Genomic DNA, 21251 nt, shown 5'->3' with positions numbered 1-21251 from the left:
GAGCCACGTCCAAAGGAAGCTGCATAAGAGCACTACAGACCATGGTAATGAGTGGGAAGGAGGTGCTATTTGGATTTTCTGCCTCCAGCAATGATATGTTTCAGACTGGTCCTGGCAGCACTCATCACAGGAGCATGCTTTCTTTGACATGCTTGCACTCTCAGACCTCATTCCCTGTTTCTCACCCATCTGGTTTCACTGGCACATATTAAAGGCCCATGGAAAACCAAGCTATAGCTTCCAAAACTACATCCCACTGCTCCCAAATGTTGCTGATGAAACAGCAGGCATGTTTCTTTTCGGTGGTTCCATGTGTACAGAATGTTAGGAGAGGTTTGTGGTGCTTAATGTGAGCCAACAAGAGATCACCTGAACTTCGTAGCAGAACCCCCAATGACCCAATGCTACTGTCATGGGCTGGTTAAATGCAGAGGAATGGTGGAAGGAACCACCAAGGGAAGATGGCTCAGTGCCTGGGGAGTGGTGGTGGGATGATGATGAGTTGTCAGAGGGAGAGAAGACTGAGGAGAAGAGGTGTCGGAAGCTGAAGAGGTAACAGGGCTTAGTGAGCTGGGAGACTCTATGGCAGAGAGAAGTCTAGAATCAGACACAGAAGCTGAAGCAGAGGAGAAGGGAGGCCAAGAGGAAGAGATGAGTCAGGTTGATGCAGAGTCCCAGGTGTCTCCCACTCCTGCTGCAATGAGCTCCCCTCCCCACTTGTCTTCTATAACAAGAAGAGGGATGAAAAGGGCAGTGGAGAGATTGGCTTCACCCAGGAACAAAACTGTGAGACATTGTGCGTGTCCACACACACACACAGAGAGAGAGTACAGTTCTTCAGCCAGCAACATAGCAGCTTTTGACTTGGTCAGGTCCTCCTTTGACCTGGTATAGTGGATTTAGGGGGGGACGACCTGGATGTATCTGGTGTTGGGGTGTAAGCTGGGGAGAGCAGAGGGAATAGCAAAAGGTCCCAGAAACTTCTCCACCCCTTTTATTTTAGTCCACTAGCCAAGCCTTGCAGGGGACTTATTAAGTGCTGGTTTTCCTGCCTACCTGGGACTGCAGTAAGGGGGCGAATGAAGCACTTGGTAAGTCACAGCACTGGCTGGCAGGTTATCAGCTCACCATTTTCTGTATGCTTAAGCTGCCCCAACCAAAACCCAGAGACCAGTTCTGCGTCACTTGTGACTCAACAAGCTGAACGTACCTCCCAGCCATGTTTGCACCAGCCAAGTGCTTAATGCCCCAGCCATCCCCATTTCTGCAATCCCACACAGGCAGCAAAAAGGTGGGTCATTGATCCATTGATGGGTTAATAGAAGACATGCAGTTTACTGGCTGGCAACCTATGGCCACTCTAACCCAACCAAAGCCCACAAAAACTATGTGTAGTCTTAATGCAGTATCTCTCTACAACCTGGTACCCTCCAGATGTTTGAGCCATCAGTAACCATTTTGCCTAACCATTGGCCCTGCTGGCTGGGTCTGATGGGAACTGTAATTTATAAAATGTCTGGAGGGCTCCAGGCTGGTAAGAGCTGGCTTAATCTAATATACATGTTCATGTCCTGTTGTGCTTCATTTATATGAAACTAGCACATTATATGGTACTCCTGGGGCAGGGTGGCTTCTCTGAGATGTTATTGGACTACAACTCCTGTCATTCTTGACCATTGCACATGCTGTCTAGGGTTGATTAGAGTTGTACTTCCAAAACGGCCACAAATTCCCCACCTTTGCCCTGGAATATGAACAGAGTCTAATGAGCAACACTTTATGTTCCCACCATATAGAAAGAGTTGCTTTGGGCGATCACAAGCAGACAGGCAGCCTGAACCCCCGTTTTATTAAAAATCCAAAAATTTGTATTGTTTCAAAGCTATTGCTCTTTAAAGATGCCACTTTGCAAAGGCCTGCAAAGTGAGGGGGGAGTGAAATGTACCAATTTCTTTGTGCTTTATGCAATAAAGACCTTTCCACCTCTCCCTGTCCCAGCTCTGTTTGCTTTGATCATTGTGCATTTTATGTACAGAGAAAGGGCAGACACCCCCATTATCCACTGCCAAAATGCAGGCAACTTGCCTGCTACATTGATCTGCACATGATGTATAGATCTGGATGAAGTCTTTTGCTATTTTATGGTGACTTCTCAACAGCATTAAACCTCATTTATACGTCTATAAATATATATGCGCCTTTGAATGGAGGCTTTACTGCGCCTTTCATAAGTTCCATCCATTTGGGATACAAATTCTCTCTCGCCGAAAAGACAGCCTATTACAGACCACTAGCAAAATACCCATCATTATGAAAGATGGGTGGTGGTGGTGCATGCATGCGCTTAGGAAAGACCTGTGGCATAGCAAAGATTCTGCTCTCAAAGACTGCCTGCATGGGTTTTCTTTGCTGTCAGGGGAGACCAAGCCACCCATTGTCAGGAGCAGTAAGCAAGATTTACCCTCACCTTCATTCCATCTGCAATTGCAGTGCAGTGCTTTCCCAAAGGGGTGGATGACAGCTCCACAGTTGCACTGACATCACACTTTCAGGAAATCTTTGGGGTTTAATGGGGAGTGACTGATCATCCCAACCACCAGATATTTCAACTAAATCAGGAGAAATGCCTTCCCTCTCAACTTACATTGGACATTTCTTCCCTAAAAGGAGGGGGTGGGAAGAAATCTGGGGACATTCATTGGGAGAGCAATTTTTGGGGTGACTTGGGGTAGTTAGTAATCTTACAGTGAACAGCAGGTGATCCAAGGACTTTCCCCCCTCCTTTCTGGCTTTTCTTTTCTTTTCCCCCTTTTTCTTTTTTTCCCTTTCTGGCTTTTCAAAAAATATTCTTAATGCTCTCAGACCCCATGGACTCCTGGAGGCAGTCAATTGTTGTTTTTGCAAGGAATGCAGCATTCTTCCGTTTCAAAGTGCTCAGCAGCTGAGCTGACTAAGAAGTAAGCATAAAGGATCATTAAAAGAGGCAGAAAGGGTAGCCCCTCACCTGCACGTCTTCCCTCACCCAACCGTTCAATCTTTGGAAAGATTTTCACCCCCACTCCACCTCCTTGAAACTTCTGAATATTCAACAGGGCTAAATGTTCATCTCAGTTCATCTCTTAATTATTTCTCTAACTAAAAGAGCGACAATAACGTCGATTGCGTCATTGCATACTTAAGTCACTAAGTGGCTCTGGATGTAGCTGCAGTCGGGAGTTTTCTTCTCCTGTTCCTGTTGGAGACACACAATAAATGACTAGTTTCCTGACTGGTCTGCCCTTTAAGCTTGGCATAAAAGATGTCTGCAAATGTGACGAGAAGGCTGGCAACATCAAACCTGCTGTGTGGGACTTCCTTGCAGATTACTACAGTGCCTGTAGACAGTCAGCAGTGACCAGAGGAAGAATGACCGCTGGGAAGAGCACAGAGAGAAGAAACATCTGCAGCAGCACAACCGGATGCCCCCAGCTGCAATGAAACATGTTTCTCCTGTATAGGTTTCTATAGCCACAGCAGGTGCTGTAACCTTCTAACAGTTTGACTTCTCTTCTCCATTGTCTCCTGAGACAGATGGATGCCAACCAACAAGTCCTCACCTTCTGGTCACACTTATGCCTGTTAATTGGTTGTGGCATTCATGATTTCACCACCAGTGGTAAACTCCCACAATTCATTCTATCACTAGTTATGGATAGTGAAAGGTATGGATTCACAGTCATCTCATGAGCGCCAGCCCATATTTGTATCTCCAGAAGGCATTGTGTATGACAAGTAGTAGGAGAGAATGAATGAGGATGAAATATTATTTATATTCTAAATGTCTGTTCCTCCTTATGGTCTCAATGGAACCTTTAAGGCAGTTCACAAACAATATTAAAAACCATGTTAGAAACCAACAACCATAAATTAATCATGGCCTACAATTTGTACCCACATGTACCAAGGCAACAACTGGGGAAAAAATATCCCAAATATGCCTTAAAAAGTCTTTTTTCAATAAACAAAAATCTTTTCCATTCTCCTAAACCCAGAAAGAAAGAGGGGGCAGAGAGATAATCAGACAGAGACCTCTATGGAGAGCATTCCAGTGGGACAAGAGTTGGGAACCATTGATAACCAGTGGGCTGGTTGTTATCAGTGACAAAGCTGATGCTACAACAGAAAAGGTCTTTGTGGGCCCTCTGTGTGCAACCCAGCTTTAGAGCACCCGGGGAAAATGTGGCTTCAGTTATCCTGTGCCCAAACAGTGAGTGTACAGGAAGCCTCTGTATTTGTAACAGGATTTTGCAATGTAGTGTTGTTATTCATTTATTTATGCCCTTACTTTTCTCTAGAAGTACTCAATGCAGCTTACAATATATGAAAAAACAAATATCAAGATAGCAATGTCAGGAACTGAAATATTTTGTCTTCATGCTTCATTTGTTCCCATTGAAAATAAATAAGGCTTGAAAGTGTTTTATATATTTTTTATCCTTAGCACAGTGGCTCCCTTTAAACAACTGTGGGCCTAATTGCAAACATTTGATGTGTGCCAAGACACAACCCCCCTTCATCTTCTCTTCCTATCAGCTAAGTGCATGCTGTTAATGGAGCCTCTTTCATACAATTTGCCTTCCAGGCCATATATCATCCTTGCAACTCTCTCTGAGTCCTTTCCAAACTGTCACCACCCTTCTTTAAATGAGGCACCCAGAACCGAACACTTTACTCCAGCTGAAGCCTCATCACTGTGAACAGCACTGCTTCCCAGATAAAGTGCTTTTGTTCAAGGACCCTGAAATTGCCCTGACCTTTATGCCACAGAATCACATTCTCAATTCAAATCCATGGAGTTCTCCATTTTAAGCCCTAAATACTTCATGTGAACTATATATGAGTTTGTCATAGCGTTTACTGATGTTATCATAGCGATGCCCAACTTTTCTTCCATCACTGAACTCAAGGTAGCCTACATGAGGTTCCCAGTCACTGAGCAGAGGCGGTTTTAGGGTAGCACAACGGTCCGGCCGCATTGGGCGCTACACTACAGGGGGTGCCACAACAGTGCTGTAGAATGGTGTGCGAGAAGCAGGATGCCAAATTTTAGTATCATACAGGGCACTGGTAAGATTTGAGAGCCGAAAGTCTGCCACTGTACTGAGTCTCAGCCCCAAACCTGTATAAATCCAGTATGGTCACAGTCTCATGTGTTTTCAGGCCCTGACCTGGCAGATTTCACAGTACAAACCGTACAGATCTGGACAGTGCCAGTCTGATAGGCTGTCATGCACATTCCTCTGTGCAGAATCAGAGGCAGAAGCTGAAGTAGGCAAGTGGGAGGTAGGAGGTCGAGAGGCAGAGATGAGTCAGGCTGATGAAGAGTCATGGGTGTCTCCCCCTCCTTCTGCGGCAATTTTCTCTCCCACTGTCTCCCAGAACTAGAAGGGGGCTGAAACAGGCAGAGCAATGGCAGGCTCCACACAGGCACAGTCTCCAATTGCTTGGAAAAAGCACCAGAGAGGAGGGGACTTAAATGGCTGTGGGGCGGTGGTTTACAAATGAGGCCAAAGACCACAGCAAAGAAGAGTAAGAGGAAGGAAGGAAGGAAGGAAGGAAGGAAGGAAGGAAGGAAGGAAGGAGAAGAACAGCATCAAATGAGATGTACTTTTTGGTGCAGCTCTATTGCCACTCTGGGTCCCCAACAGTGTTATTGTCTGGCGTGGGAGAGAAGAGTGGAAGCAGAAGGAGGTAAAGGAAAACAAGCACAGCATCTGACAGACATCTGCTCTCTCTCTCCCCCTTGCCACTTCCACTCTCCAGATTAATTCAGCCCCAGAAAATAGCAGGTGTCAAACAACTCTGGCTGTTTGTGCAAAGAACATGCAAAATGCCACCCCAGAAGGGCCTTAGCACCAGGCAAACAGAAGCCCAGCCAGGCCAGCTTGGAAATGTGGATATGCAAAATACCAGTCAAGCCCCAGTAGCCATGGCAGGAAGAAAGAAATGCCAGCCAGCCTAGAGCGTTCATGCCAGCTGTGGCCTTAATTCCCTCCAAGGCTAAGCCAGGTCTTATGCATAAGCAGTAGCCACTGGCCACATCTCGGAAGAGCCAAAAGCCAGAAGAGGCAACAGCACTCATGCTCTGAAGGTAGCAAAGGCACCCCCTGTGTTTCAATAAAAGAGAGGTTTTTTGCAGAGGAAATGCAGTGATTTAAGATGACAGGATTAAAGACCCAGAAGAAGCTATACAGAAAAACGAATCTTAAACCAAGGCTTCACATAGGGAACTAAAATAATGGTCACGAACAGTTATCCGTGGAGATAGGGCTCCAGATTTCCCAATCCATGGGCAGGAGAGATGATAAAGAAATTTTCACTGAATTTCAAAATACAGCTCTTGCCAAATTCCAAAATGTGGATTTTGTTAAGAGACTTTGAACTCTCAAGCTCTCAACGTCTGGATTTCAGAACTGAAATTGGAAAATTATCTATTTTGATTGGATGGATAAGGTTAAAGTAACACATACGGTATCAAATTCTTTTGCAAGGTAGTTGCCAAATACTGAGTGCTACTGCAAACAAGCTGCCATAAGTTTTCAAATGTTGATTGTGGCTGCAAAATCTGTCAGTGCTGCCCTTACTTGGGCTTGTAGGATCTGCAGCAACCATTTCCTCCCCCTCTTCTTCCATGCTCAATACTGGGCCCCAGAAAAGCAGGGGAGGGAAAATAGCTACATCTTCCTCAGCTGCCCCCCTCCTGTTTATGAATCAGTGCAGCAAGCCACAAAGGTACCTCCACCTCCTCAGACATTCAGGCCCTGTGACAAGCTTGTGGATCCTTGTTGCCTCAGCAACAAGGCTGAGGTTGGTGTCAGCCAAAGCCTCAGTTGTGTGGCACTGGTCAGCACTTGTCACTCTCAAGCTGTGCCTCCCTTGGAGCTGTTCAAGGAGCTCCTGCGCCCTTTCCTCTCACCCTCAGAGAAGAGAGGAATTGTGGCATCATCCTTGGTGACACTGGAACCAGCACAAGTACATTCATTTCACTTGAGGCAGATGGTTCTATCCCCAAAATGTCAGATTTTCTAAAAGCATATCTACATTATGGACGAAGTGTTTTGATATCCCTCTTCCTAGAAAATTCCCCAAAACTTAGTTCTATGAAGCAAGCTAGGGAACTTTAACAGAGAATACAGTGCATTTCACACCTGTATAATATTCTTTGGGAAGAAACCATGACAGTTATACTATTATATGTGTTTGTAGTATAGGGATATTCTCAGCCTGTCTAAGAGCAGTAATGTAATCTGTGAAAGATCCTGATCTACCCTGCTCTATAAAAAAAAAAATCCTTGAAGTCAGCGGTCTCTGTTAGAATTCCTGCTCCATGATTGCAGTCATGGGATTTTTGTCTATCACATGACGGTATATGTTTTGACTGCACAAAGAGGGAAGTGACAGAGACAGGATGTTTCTGTTACTGTGTTCCATGAAGTGGGACTATTGTTCTTTCTCTTTGCTGTCTGATGCTAGAGAGAGAGAGAGGGAACCATGTTGCAGTGCTCCATGTGTGTTTATATGTAAATAAAGTAGATTAGCCAAAATGCTGAGTTGCTGAGGTCTGTCATGCAAGCTGCGAAGACTCTGCGTATCCCTAAGTGTGCCAATGTCTGTTGGCATTGGTCGCTTTGATGTTCGGGCAGAAGAAAGTTTTTGAAGCCCCCGAACAAAAGACCAGGAGGAAGAGAATATGCCAGTCAGGCAAGTGTCTCTGCCAGGGTCCTACTTGAGTGTAGGACGAGCTTATCTACAGATGGTACCTAACACCAGGTAAGCTAGCAGTGATACCCCCAGGGACTTCACCTAGGTGCTGGAGAGCCTGCAACACCATGGGCACATACTTCCACATGTGGTGGGGATGCCCCAGAATTCAACCTTTTTGGATATCAGTCTTACAAGAAATCTGCAAAATAACAGGCAATAGGGTCAACTCCTAAATTCACCCAACTAAATCTCTTCCAAGACACACTCACATGACAAAAAACTCATAAGTCACTTGCTCTCAGCAGCTAGGAGTGTCATAACCAGACACTGGAGTGAACATGGACCACTGGTACCAACTGTATGGGAAACTGCACTACCAGAAATGCTAACAAACTGAAACTATCACAGGGATTGACAAAGGAGGACACTTTCACCCCTTTCTACAGACACAGGCCAACAAGGCAATGACTGACCACCAGCACCACACTGCATAACACGTGAATCAATATAGCTAACGCAACCCAGCAATTCCCACCCCACATGACCAAAACACACTGCAAACAATCAACTGGAACCGACCACACCTTGGGCCCTCTGATCAATGTGGCACTGACAAAAAAGCACCACTCATATACTCTGCAAAGAATGAAAGTTTACTGTCTCCCTTCCCCTCCTCCCCACCTTTTCTTTCTTCTTCTTCTTCTTCTTTCTTTCTTTCTCTTTCTCTATGTGCTGGTCCCGGGGGGGGGGTTACCGTGTGGCGTGGTCTGAGTCCGGTCCTAGGTTGAGGGTATGGAGGCTGTCCGTCAAGGGTGAAGCGGGGTCCAAGGCAAGGAGCCGGGCGTAGTCAGGAACTCTGGAAGAGCAGGACAGGGTGCTGGCAGGAACAGGTTACCAACAATGTTGCTCCCGCAACCTGGGACTGGGCTGACTGGCCTTTATCTCCTCTGGGGCCTAGGGCGGTCCTGGCCCACAGGTGACTTGCCCCTCCTGGCCTGGAGGCGAGCACTCCTCCTGCGAGAACTTAGTTCCCTCCGCCTCTCTGCCCTGAGCCTCTGCAGCTCCAGAGAGGCTGGAGGGTTACTGGACTCAGAGGCAACCTCACCTTCCCCTGACAGGGCTGAAAGAGGCGCACTTGCAGGCAATGGGTCCTTGATCACCTCTGGAGCCAGAGCAGATTTAGCTGGTGTCTGCTCCTGAGGATCTGGCACAGGTGAGGGCCCTTCAGGTTCAAGCCCCTGCCTCAGCTCAGCTGGCCCTGGAGGTGGGGACTCCTGTGCAGGCTGGGACTCCTCAGGTTCAGCCTCTGAATTGGATTCCCAGGCCATCACACTCTTTTTCCTCCCTCCTCTCTCCCCACTTCTCTCTCACCCCTCAACCCCACATCGACAAAAATGTCACAAATTGACTGTAATGGACCTGAAGGAAAGATTCTATGATTTGAAAACAAAGACACTGAATGTACTTTTGTTACTTATGGAAATCTTTCAATAAAACATAACATGATAATGATAATGATAATGATAATGATAATGATAATTCTGGGCACTGTAGTTTACCCCTCACTGAGTTTCAGTTCCCAGAAATTCCTGACCGGCTGCAGTGCCCAGAATTCTGTGAGGGCCAAAATGTGCTTTGAACGTGCTTGAAGGCATAGTACGTATGCAGCCTTGGATTTCCTTTGTGTAGGATCCATCTAAAGGCAGGAGCCACAATCATTTGAAATGGTCTTTAAATAAAGGTCAAATAAAATTGTTATCTGAAACTTTGGGGATTACTTTTTAAATGCTATGCTCAAGCCAAGTATTCCTCTTGTCCAAGAGGTAAGCCATAGACTATATAATTACAGAGAGGAGTGTCCTGAGGCCTAACTAGAATGCCATGCTCTGAGAGAAGGTCAAACTGTTAGGAAAACAAGGTGCTGCTGACCAGGGTGGATAAAAATCAATGATTTAAAAAAGAAAAAATAATCGGATTTTTTAATTATTATTTAAATGGGATTTTTAAAATAAAATGCTTTTGGAAGAAAACTCTTTCTAAAGATAGTTTTCTGTTTAGGTTACATTACAGTTCAAAGGCTATTCATCAGGAAATAAGGATTTGTTTTAAGTTTTTCAAGTGTGTTAAAACTCAAAGTTTTTTTTTTTTTAAGTTTAATCACATCAGTTAGCAAACATGGATACATATGCTGGAATGTTATTGCTTTAGTTAAATAAATTGTTTAAATTGTTATTAAGGAAATGATTATTTTTCTCCTTCCAATAAAGTACAGCAGAAAAGGTGTCCAAATATAAACAGTTAACTTATTAAACCTCACAATAATTTCATAATTATCTGTCTATGTATTTCTAATAGTATAACCAAATCAATAATATTTGATATAACTGTAAAAACTACTCTGGAAATTTATTATTCCAAAAATGAAACCTTTGTCTGCTTGTAAATATTAAGATTATACCAGCAAGAATGAGTCGTTCTGTTTAAAAAATTTGATTTAAATCAAGACTTGATTTAAACCAAATCCACCCTGCCGCTGACTGTCATCTTTGATGTCAACTTCCAGAATAGACTTCTTCCATATTGTTTTCAATCACCTTCCCAAAAGGAGAGAGAAAGAAACAGAAAGGCAGTGATGCATGGAGTATTTTGTCACCCCTTCTCAGTTACATTATGTCCTATCAAGTAATGAATGCCAGTAAAATCCAGACTCTACCAGGCTCTGCCAATAACCACCAGATTTCATTTTGCCACCACTCAGGACTGTTGAAGCTAAAAACTATCCATACTAGTTCTGTACTTTAAAGTTCAAACGTTTTCAGTTCTTGGCTGGAGGCAGGAAAATTTACTACAAACCCCAAAATTTAGGATACTCTCCAAACCTGTGCCAAAGTTTTGCAGGTTTTTTTTGTTTTGTTTTGTTTTGTTTTGTTTTGTTGCAGCATGTTGCAGGAAAAAAACCATGTTTTGCAGTGCCCCACAGACTGAATTGTTACAAAGAGGTATGGGATAAAATATATCTAGCATCCTTGCAGGTGCATCCCCTCGCTCATACCTGCTGACCACTGAAGCACAGACATGACCTTGCAATTTGTTGGGTTGGTGGAGCACCAGCAGCAAATAAATAAAGCAAGTTGGTAGCAGCCACAGTGAAGAGGCGCTCCAGGTCTCCAAGATAAGAAGAGCTGAAAAATGCTGTTTGCTGAATGTTTACAGAAAGAAGCAAAGTTCAAGTTGACCAGCAGACATAGTACTGATAACTTTTTAGAGACGGGTGAATTCATCATAATCCAATTCAATATGAATCTGCCAGAACCAGATTAATTCCTGCAACTGCAGTCTGATTTTAGACTTGATAGTAATCTGGAATGTTGGTATGTGCACATTATGTTGTCACCGTGCAAGGAGGGGAGCAAAAGGCTAATGATGCCTTGCTTATGTCTTCCACCTCTCTTTCCCCTTTTTATTTTTGCATTCTACTCTGGAAATCACAGTATGTTTGCACACATATTTGCATAGAGTTGGTACTATATTGTGGAAGAGAAGTCCATTGTCCCCATCCAAAAGAAAAGGTGCAGTTGCCAATTAATTTCAAAGACCATAAGCATGCTGAACTCTGTGCTGAACTGAAGTCTATATAGTATTTTTATTTATTAAGGCAAGCAGGTTAAAGTGATTTTTTTTTGTAAGTGCAACATTCATTTACTTTTCCAAATTGTTCTAATGAGATTTAGAAAAGGATTAACATAGGTAAAGACCAGATGTTTGCTGCCCACTCCCATGATTGCATATTACCTAAATCAGGATCTGTAAAAATATTAATTACACATTCATACTCCAGAATGCTGCTCCAGAAATCAGACTGACCAATTTGCAGGGTCCCATTTCTCCAGTGTCTGAATTAGCAAAGGCCCAATTTTACCAGCTCCTCAGAACAGGAATGAGCGCTGCAATTTCTAGCATCTGGCATCTCTAAAACTTTCTAGACCAATGAGACAGAGTTGACTATAAGGACATAAAGGTCAGAAGGAGAGGATATAAAGTGTGATACAAAGACTGGAAAATAAAAAAACCTGTTGAAGGGATGGAGGGAAGTCACGAGCTCAGTAGAGCAAAGAAGTTATTTGCTTTATTATTGGTATGTTGAAATATTGTGTTAAAAAGAAATCAATAAAAATATATATATATATATATATATATATATATATATATATATATATATATACACACACACACACACTTTTGATGATACCAGCCACTCATATTTGGAATGAAAACAAGTCGCAGCAATTTTTCCCATCTGAAAAAGGCTTTGTGGATGCCCTAGTCCAGGGGTCTGCAACCTTTAAGACAAAAAGAGCCACTTGGACCCGTTTCCGAAGAAAAAAAACCTGGGAGCCGCAAAACTCGTCATTATAAAAATAACTTTTTTGTCACTTTACTCCTCCTCATAGAAATAAATGTTAAATTAACAAGTTACCGTTTTTTGTGTGTGTGTTCTTCACTCCCCTTCAAAACAGTGACCATCGTACATGCCCCCTTTCAATGCAGTGACCAGCGTACATGCCCCTTACAATGTAGCGGGTGGGCGGGAAGGTGATGTCGGGACGGTGCGTGACTAACGCACGCACTGCCCCCATGCGACGTCACAGCCAGTACAGCGCCCGCCACAGTGGGGAGTGTCGGGGCGCACAATGCGCCTCCTCCCCTCGTTAGTATCCGCCCCGGAGCCGCGGCAAAGGTGTAAAAGAGCCACATGCGGCTCCGGAGCCGCGGGTTGCAGACCCCTGCCCTAGAGGTACCCAAGGCAGATCTAGAAGGTTGCCCGATAACATGCAGTAGGAAAAGCTTCTATTTCTTGGCCTCTCGTTCTTACTGAGCTAGTCAACCTGTATCCAGGCTACACCAGTTTAAAGGGCAAGTGGTGGTTTGTGTAATGGAATGCTATTGCATTTTTCTTTTTAAATCCTGCACATTTTTCACAAGCACTGAGTTTTCTAGTTTAGTATTCTCCCTGATAACGCTCATTTTCTAGGGGCAGGGTTTTGTTGTTTTGTCGCAGTCTGAAGCGGTACAGCTCAGAAACAGGTTGACAACCTCAGTAAGCCATCAGCTCATATTCCACAGAAGCAGAAAATGCTGGACTTAATTTCTTCCAAGCACAGCTGAAGAGAGTGTGAACAAGAAGTTGAGATCAGAGGGTAAGATCTGTCGCTGATTGCCTCAGTTGCCACATGCTGGAGTTTATCTCTCTTCTGCTTGGGCTGCTTTATGAATGAACCAGCTGCTCCTGCCACTGAATTTATGAGAAGCCTTTGTATTTGCTTACATAACATGCTCAAAGCCTTGCACATTTATATTCCCCTAATTATACCTCCCTCTGTATTTGCTTGTTGCATTTTCCTTTGGCAATTGAGGAAAGAATTGACACAAATGCACAGAGCAGGCTGCTTGGTGTGAAGGACTGATTAAGGAAAGTTTCAGCCTCTTCACACATGACAACTTTCCTGTCCAAATTAATTTCACACTGTCATGCATGAAAATCACACAAGCATTTCTTTTGCCGTGATTACATGGATTACAGCTGCAAGGAGCAGCTCCCCATAATTTGTAACAGCAGTGAACCAGATTCTGGCATGATTCTGAGACACAGCAGCCATAGAGATGGGCACAGAGAAATGATTCTACCTAATGTGGCAAAATGTCAGGTGTGAAGTGGCCCTTGAACATCCCAGATGTGGATTTCAACAGCTCAAAGGCAGGTTCATTGCAGCTGAAATGGTCACTGTTGAGCAACTGTTTGGTGACCTGCATGAAATAGGTTTGATTGCAGTAGCAGTAGTGTGTGTCCCTGTGTGTGTAGAGACCATCTACCACAGAGTACCTGCTGCTAGGGACAACCAACAGCTAGCGGTGTAGCTAGCTGCTCAGGTGCCTGGGTTGGTGCAAATGGCCTGCCCCCAGGGGCAGGGCAAGCCACCCATGGGGCAGGGCAAACCAGGGCAGAGCATGCCGCACAGAACCTGCATAGAGTCTGCAAGCCCCACGCTGCCGTTTCAGGCAGTGCGGAACCTGCAGGTGCCAGAGCCACTGTGTCACTCCCCAGGAGAGACGTGTGGCTCAGGCACTGCAGGCCAGGCCCTGCGGTCACCCCCCTCAGTGATGACACCCAGGGCGACCCACACCCACCACACACCCTTCCTATGCTACCGCCAGCAGGGGAGAGAAGCATATAGAGGGGAGAGATGGAGAGAGAGAGTTGTTGCTTTCATGTTCTGCTTGTAAACTTCCAGAAGTATCCGAAGGGCTGCTGTCAGAAGTGGGAAGCTGGACTTTTCATCAGATCCAGCAAGGAAATTCTCATGTACCTATACAGGCTCTGTATGCACAGCTCCCTCTGAAGTGCTGCAATTCGAGGTTTTCTAAAAGCACTTTTGTAGAAGTCACTTTGCAAGTGTCTATGCATCCATGAGCATAGACACTTGCAAAGCAAGAGGGTCCTTGCCAACTGAACCCACGTGAGGGGCTTGTCTTCTATAGCTCTGTAGCACACATTTCAGTTTATTTGATCCCTCCCCTTTCAATGCACACCATACTACTTAAAAAAATAATCCTGTGAGTTTATTAATATATGGGAAGTCTAGTAGCACAGGTTGCTCAAGCTTAGTTATATTGCACTCAGTGTATGCCCAGAGGCATCCTTCCCTTGAGCTATGCAGACAAATTCATGGCTACATTTCTAATTGTTTGGTAGCAGGGAGATGGGGGACAAGGCACTCTGGGTTGATTATCTTTGAGGTACTTCAGAACACCACATGGCTCAGGTCACTCTCCATGGAAGTGTGGGCAGGCTGGGAATGGCTACACAAGAGCTGTCCCAAATTGTCGTAAGGCCCTCCCCAATAGGAGATTCCCAGAGAAGGCACTCTCAGTTTCAGAACACATTGGAAAATGTAAGGTGGCTCATAACTGCTCTAGCGAAAGGCAATTGTAAAACACCAAAAGAAACACTGACCAAAAAATATATGAATATGATTTATGCCTATTTGTGTACCCATAGTCTCTCTACTTGGTGCTCTCCAGATATTTTTGACTACAATTCCCAGCATGGCCATGTTGGCCTGGGGTTGATGGGAATTGTAGCCCAAAGCACCTGGAGGGCAGCAGGTTGAAGAAAGCTGCTCTAACCGCATCACGGTGGTTAGAGTCCAGGCTGAAGGGGCACTGAAAAAAGAATGTTAAATGACTTGATTCAGAGTTTCAAAGATGCCTGGATCCCAGCATGTTCTGCATGTCGTCTGGGAATGGCCTGTTTTTACACTCACACCAAGGATAATACAGTATTCTGTAACCTTGTTATTACCTGAAGGAGCCAATAGCATGAACCAAGCCACCTCCTCCATATGGTGGAGTGAGGTGTATATGCCAAAGCATGATTTGGAAAAGAGGTTGAATATGCAAACAGTATTTACACTATCAGATAAAGTAGGGAAAATGAAGCCCGCACCCTGGTTCATTAGGTTTGAAAAGATTAGTAATTATTTCATGTGGAACTCACTGCCAACAGGATGCAATTGCTGTATTTAGAAGAGGACTACACAAAATGAAGGGCACCTAAGAGCCCCAAACCCTTAATGAACTGAAATTTCTCAACAATAATTAATGTCTCTGAACAGGCCCCAAGTGGTACCATTACAGTTTGCCAATCTGCATCCCTACCCGCACCCAAAGGCCACAATGTTGAAACTGAACTTATGGCTACAGATGAACATGACTTTTGTTATGTTGGTAATTCTGTAAATCTTGTCATGCTGTAAGCCGCCTTGAGCATTGTTCTAACTACAAATAAAATGGTGATGATGATGATGAACACAGAATGATTTTTTGAGGTGTGCCAAGGCCCATGGAGATAAGCATCTTTCTCCCTCCCATCTTGTCCTGGGTCCAAGGGCTGATTCAAACACGGCATTTCTTGTCCAGATGGCTGTTCCATTTTGGAACTCCCATGCAAACCACACATAGTGATTATTTGTTGAAGCTTCTTTTTTGCTGGGTGCAGATGCATCCATGCACTGGGAATCGATAGCTAATTGCAGATTCCCACAGTGTGTACAAATGGAAAAATAGATTCCTATGTAAACATAATGTGCAACAGGCTTCTGCACACATATGGAAGTAATTTCTATGCAGGGTATCCGTAATGTTTGCTATTAATGGAATCTGGAAGAGGGAAAGGGGGTTGAACTTTGGAGAGATTTCTGTCTAGATGTGAAGAGAAATCACAGCTACCAACTAAGGGGAGAAGGTGCTTCTGCTGTTTCAAGCACTGAGGATATGATATTGTTGCTGGCCTGTTGGTGTGGAAGTTAAGTGCAAATACAAACAGTTCCCTGTACACATACACACACACACAGTTTTTAAAAATGAGAGGAAAAGCACATACATAGCATATTGTGCCAACATTTCTAATTTTCTGGGAAATGCATTACATGCAGATACTGCTGCCAAGAGTATAATCAGCTAGTGTGTGTGTGTGTGTGTTTAAGTCATTTGTAACACAGAATCCCCCAGACCTTCACTTCTTTAGGCAGGCCTATTTTCCCATCAACAAGAATCTGCAGCTAAAGCCAGCAAAAGTGAAAAGCCTTTTACTTTAGCTAATAGAAATTGAGTCAGCCCCTTAGGAACGATCTTTCTTCTCACACTATTTTCTGGGTTCTTTTTCCCCAGGAAGGAAAAACTTGGGATGTGCCTTTCAGTCTCTTATTGGAAAGCCAGGATATCAAAGAGGAAAAACACAGAATGCTTACTCCAGTGTACCTGCCTCTTAACAAGTATTTCATGACCACACTCTGTGGTGGAGGTAACTGTTATGCAATGGTCTCATGAGAGAAAGGCAACATGATGCACACTGTAAAATGATCCTCAACTTTGCTTACAACTCACTGGGTTATGTCCTAGCAATTTCCACTACAGCTACAATATCTGCTTCCCCCATATTAAAGAAAAGAGAACTCAAAATGACTCAGAAGATGTTACTGATTAGATCAACCATTTTAGTAAAGCATCACATTACTATATCATGTTGAGCTGTATTTGTGAAAGTTTTTGCATTTTTTCCTACTTACCTAAGAAATTAGAATATTGCAAAATTTACCATTATAAAAAATTCTGAACCATTATTCTCTCCCTCCCTCTCTCTTTCCCTCTCACACACTGTATATATGTGATGACAGTGATTCTCCAACATTTATGTTATCCTTTATCTACCAAGGAACCTCTACATGTCTGCCATGCCATGGGGTCTTCATGAATTGCAGAATATTATGGGACATGTTCTGCAGTGCCCCCTCAATTCATGTGGTATGCTAAGTCAGGAATGTTGAGCTTCAGTTGCCACGTATGAATTGAAAATGCAATCCCAGATCAAATCCAGCTCTCCCCTGAAGTTGCACATTGCAGAGGGAGATTGGCTGCTGTCAGTCACTCATAGAATTGTAGAGCTAGAAGGGTTCCTGAGGGTCATCTAGTCCAACCCCTGCAATGCAAGAATATCCTAGTGGCCCTGATGCTTATTTAATAATTACATTTTTACCCCCCACCTTCCAGCCAAAACCTGAGCCTCAAAATAGCTCACAGATATTAAAACCCTACACACACACACACACACACACACACACACGTATGTATGTATGTATGTATGTACACACACACACAACACAAGACACAAATATCTAATAGTTATATTAAATAATTTTTCAGAAAATTGCATGTAGTGCCACTTGCCTAGTGTATGTAGATGACCTCTATCATGCCTGTCTCCCCACTTTCCCTTATAAAGCAATGCAGCCAACAAAGGGGTTTCCCCCCCAAAAAGTGTGTGTGTGCGCGCGCACACACACACACATGGAGATAATATAAATGACATATAATAAAGAAGGGCAAACAATAAGGAAGACTGGAAAGGGTGGAGGGAGATGTACCAATACAGTTCAAAATATTTCTACAAAGCAGAAAAATTAACACCAATATATCCAGCAACACCTTACATTGCACAGCACCTCAAAGGAAAAGTATTTGGGACACTGCAAGCTGCTGTTTACAGCCCCAGTTTCCTGGAACACAATCTGAATGCTACGGCATCACCACAGCTGCATGAAAGTTGACGATCTTTCAAAATGCATTTGTGACAATCCTTTGGAGTACCTTGTTTTCAATTTTCTGCCACAGCTTTTGACTTAATGCTTAAGACGACAACGCAGCTAACTATGTGTGTCTGTTTCCAAGATCCCCGCAGAAAAGGGCAGCTTCTCCTCTGTTGCAAAACTTGACTCTGCTAGATCAGTTCTGGTTCCCATAAGTTTTTAGGGTATTGCTGCAACATTTATTTTTATGTTAACTATTCCCACTCTTTCAGATACTCAGGAGAGTTTCCAAAGCAGAGAAAGTGGTGGGTAGAATTCTGCACCAAAGAAGAAGAGTCTAGTCCTAATGAATGCACACAATCCCTAATTGTGTATAAATTGGTGCTTTGGACCATAGCCATGCTTTATATGCCTTCTGTGGTGAAGACTCTTGCCTCTGAATGCTTTTGTGTTCATCTTTAAGGCACTCCAAGTCTCTGTTCCTTTTGCTGCAACAGACTAACATAGCCTTGCGATTCTGCCCTCTTTGTATCAACGGCCTGCACAAATGTACAATGGGATCTTTTATAGAGTCTAAATTTCAGAGCATTGAGGGATTGCAGCAATCTCTAAAATAGAGGAGATCCATTTAAGAGCTGACAATAAATATTGATAAAATGCAGCATTCCCCATTGGCAAAGTGACCTCAGTGGGCATCACACTCTGTTGGGTTCTGTAACCACAGTGGAAGCACATGGCACAATAGCAGTCTCCGTTATGAAAGACAGAATAGCTCAGAGGGTGTCACATTAGACCAACGGCATTAATAGAAGTATCAAGTTTCTGATTTCCAAATAACTTTTCTTTCAACCTGCAAGCTTCTGGATGCAGTATCTAGGTTGCTGCTGCTTGAACACAGGCACTGTGCATCTCAGAAGCCTGTTATTTACCAATATATTAAGCCAGATAAATGGAATTCTAAGAACCACTCAGAATCTGAATTCTTTGTATTATTTCAGAGGTCTAAAAGATCAACATCAACACAAAAAACATAGTGACAAACAAAATGTGATGGGTGGTTTAGGACACGGATATAAAATAATCTAACAAGTAATGTTTTTATACAAATCAATGTTTCCCATACCTTCACCGTCATTTGTAATTCTGATCACCTTGTTTGGGGGAAAGACTTAATACAACTGGAAGAGGTGCGGAGATAGATATTGATCAGGGATGTGGAGTCTTTTCTTATAGGAATAGACTAAAAAGGACAGGACAGCTATGGGGAGAGGGACTAACATATAAAACATAATGAACAGTAAAAGGAAAACCAGCTCTGGAGTTTGCCTAATACCTTCTGATGCACTGAAATCAAACAAGTTCAAAATGGGCAAAAAGGGAGGAAGTTTCCAAGGAACACAAGCTGATTTGTGGAACTCACTGTCACTGGAAGTGGCAATAGCCAACAGGGCCACTGGAACCAGCTTCCAGAGAACCATGAAACTACTTTCACAAGCTCAAGGGACTTGTAGTTTTTCTTTTCTTGAATAGATTCCCCCCCCCATGCCACTGGTTCTGAAACTGAAAGGCATTGTAAAGGCAGTTTGGGACAGGCAGTGGGGGTGGGGTAGCAGTTTCAAGTAAAAAATGCTCCTCTGTGTCATGACAAGCCTGAGACACAGCTGCAGTTGGGATCCTGCCTCAGATCAGGATAAAGAAGTGCTACCTATTATCAGCTAATGTAGTGGCAAAACACAGGAGCAAGTGATGAATACATGGAGAAAAGAGAAGGAGAATAAAACAAGGTGGCTTATGGTAGCAAAGGGGCAAAAAGAAGAAGTAAAAGCCAGTTGGAACAATGGGGTTTGAAACAGAAGCAATAAAGGAGCTTGGCCATGACAGCTGCATCTTCCCAGGGACTCTCTTGCCCATTTAGCATGCAAATAATGACATTTCCCCCACTACTTTCTCCTTTCGCTGCAGGCACTGGGAGTAAGTTGACTCTCTTTAACCTCATTTTAACAAGTCTGGACACAAAAGTGTAGCAGCATCAGATTTCCTGGGGGAGCCCCCCCCCAGCTGCTCATCATTAACTTGTGCCCTATCACTTCCCACTCCACCCACCACCATCTGTACCCCAAAAGGGGTACCCAGCAACTGCAAACCCTATTAATATCTTCTAGGGACCTCTGCCAGCACCCACAAGCTGGCAGTTATGAAAACCTGGCCACTCGCCCATCCTGCTTCATCTGCAGGGCAGTACAGAAAAGCGAGGAGCCAACCACAGGCGCACACACCCATCAACCTCCACCTCCAGACTCCTCTTCGGCTCCTCGAAACCAGGAAAGAGTTAACAAGATGTACTCTCCTGCACAGCAAGGAGACCCGACCGCGCACCTATGCATTATTGCACACCCCACCGGCCTATAGGAACAAGCGCAGAGAGGCACACAGAGCTGCCTTTCCTTCAATGCACAGAAAAAGAGGTGAGCTCGCTTCCCAGTATCCGAAGAGGAAGAAGGGGTGAGAGCGGCAGGCGGCCCATTGCGTCGCTCTCCTTGGTGCTGAAACAAGCCGAGCCGCGCAGTGCAAAGAAACAAGTAACGCCGGACTTACCCAGGCTGGGAAGAGCAGCAGCAACCCAAAGGGAAGAGAAATGGCCCCAGTCCAGAGACCGCCTTGGCTCTTGAATCCACCGACGGCTGGGCTGTCTGGCCCCCAGGCTGTCCTCTTCAGCCCCCCACCCGTCTCCTCTTCGCAGAAGGAGAAAGAAGCCGGCAAGAAGCAAAGCTGGGGGCGGGGAGATGGGGGGGGAGGAATCAGGTAAATGATGAGGCGGGGGGAGTCAGACGACTCACTCGGCCGGTGGCAAATCTCCTCCAAGCCCCCTGCTTGCCTCCTATTTCCCTCTCAGTCTACTTGTGTTGAGGCAAGAGCCCTAGCGCAGCTGAAAGGTTCCCCAGCCTTTTTTGCGCTCCCCTCCTCGCTCGCTCGCTCTCTTCAATTTCAGCAGCGTGGAGTCTTCTCTCTCTCTCTCTCTCTCTCTCTCTCTCTCTCTCTCTCCATCAGCCTGCAAGGAGCCACCTAGTGGCCAAATGGAGACGCAACCCCAGATCCTAACAACACCACAAACACACACACACACACAGAGAGGGGGGGGGGTCCACTCTATTCGAGGCATTTTTTTTTAAAGCCTCCTCTTACCTGTGCAGATGTGCCTGCCTATGGCAACTTTAGATGCTGTTTTGCAATGTCCCCAGGAGTGGTTGGGGGTTCAATACACTTTTGCCACTTTTCCCATTGAAGGGTTTGATCCACCCAATGACATCTCATTTTTCTCAAGGATAGGAAAGCATCAGTCGTATCGTGCCAGTCATTCCAATCAGG

The 21251-nt window shown here is 44.5% G+C and overlaps 1 protein-coding gene across 2 annotated transcripts in view; it reads right to left on the bottom strand.

Moving 5' to 3' along the window:
* Positions 1 to 20910, bottom strand: part of TNR (tenascin R) — a 383580-nt gene extending 362670 nt beyond the window's left edge. For both annotated transcript variants that reach the window (XM_081012038.1, XM_081012040.1), the window contains exon 1: positions 20481 to 20910. The gene's annotated coding sequence lies outside the window, so the exon portion shown is untranslated. The remainder of the gene's footprint in view (positions 1 to 20480) is intronic.
* Positions 20911 to 21251: the final 341 nt, after the last annotated feature.

The sequence above is a fragment of the Podarcis pityusensis genome, assembly GCF_964106645.2.
Source record: "Podarcis pityusensis genome assembly, chromosome: 6".
NCBI lineage: Eukaryota > Metazoa > Chordata > Lepidosauria > Squamata > Lacertidae > Podarcis > Podarcis pityusensis.
This window is presented reverse-complemented; position numbering and strand designations above follow the sequence as displayed.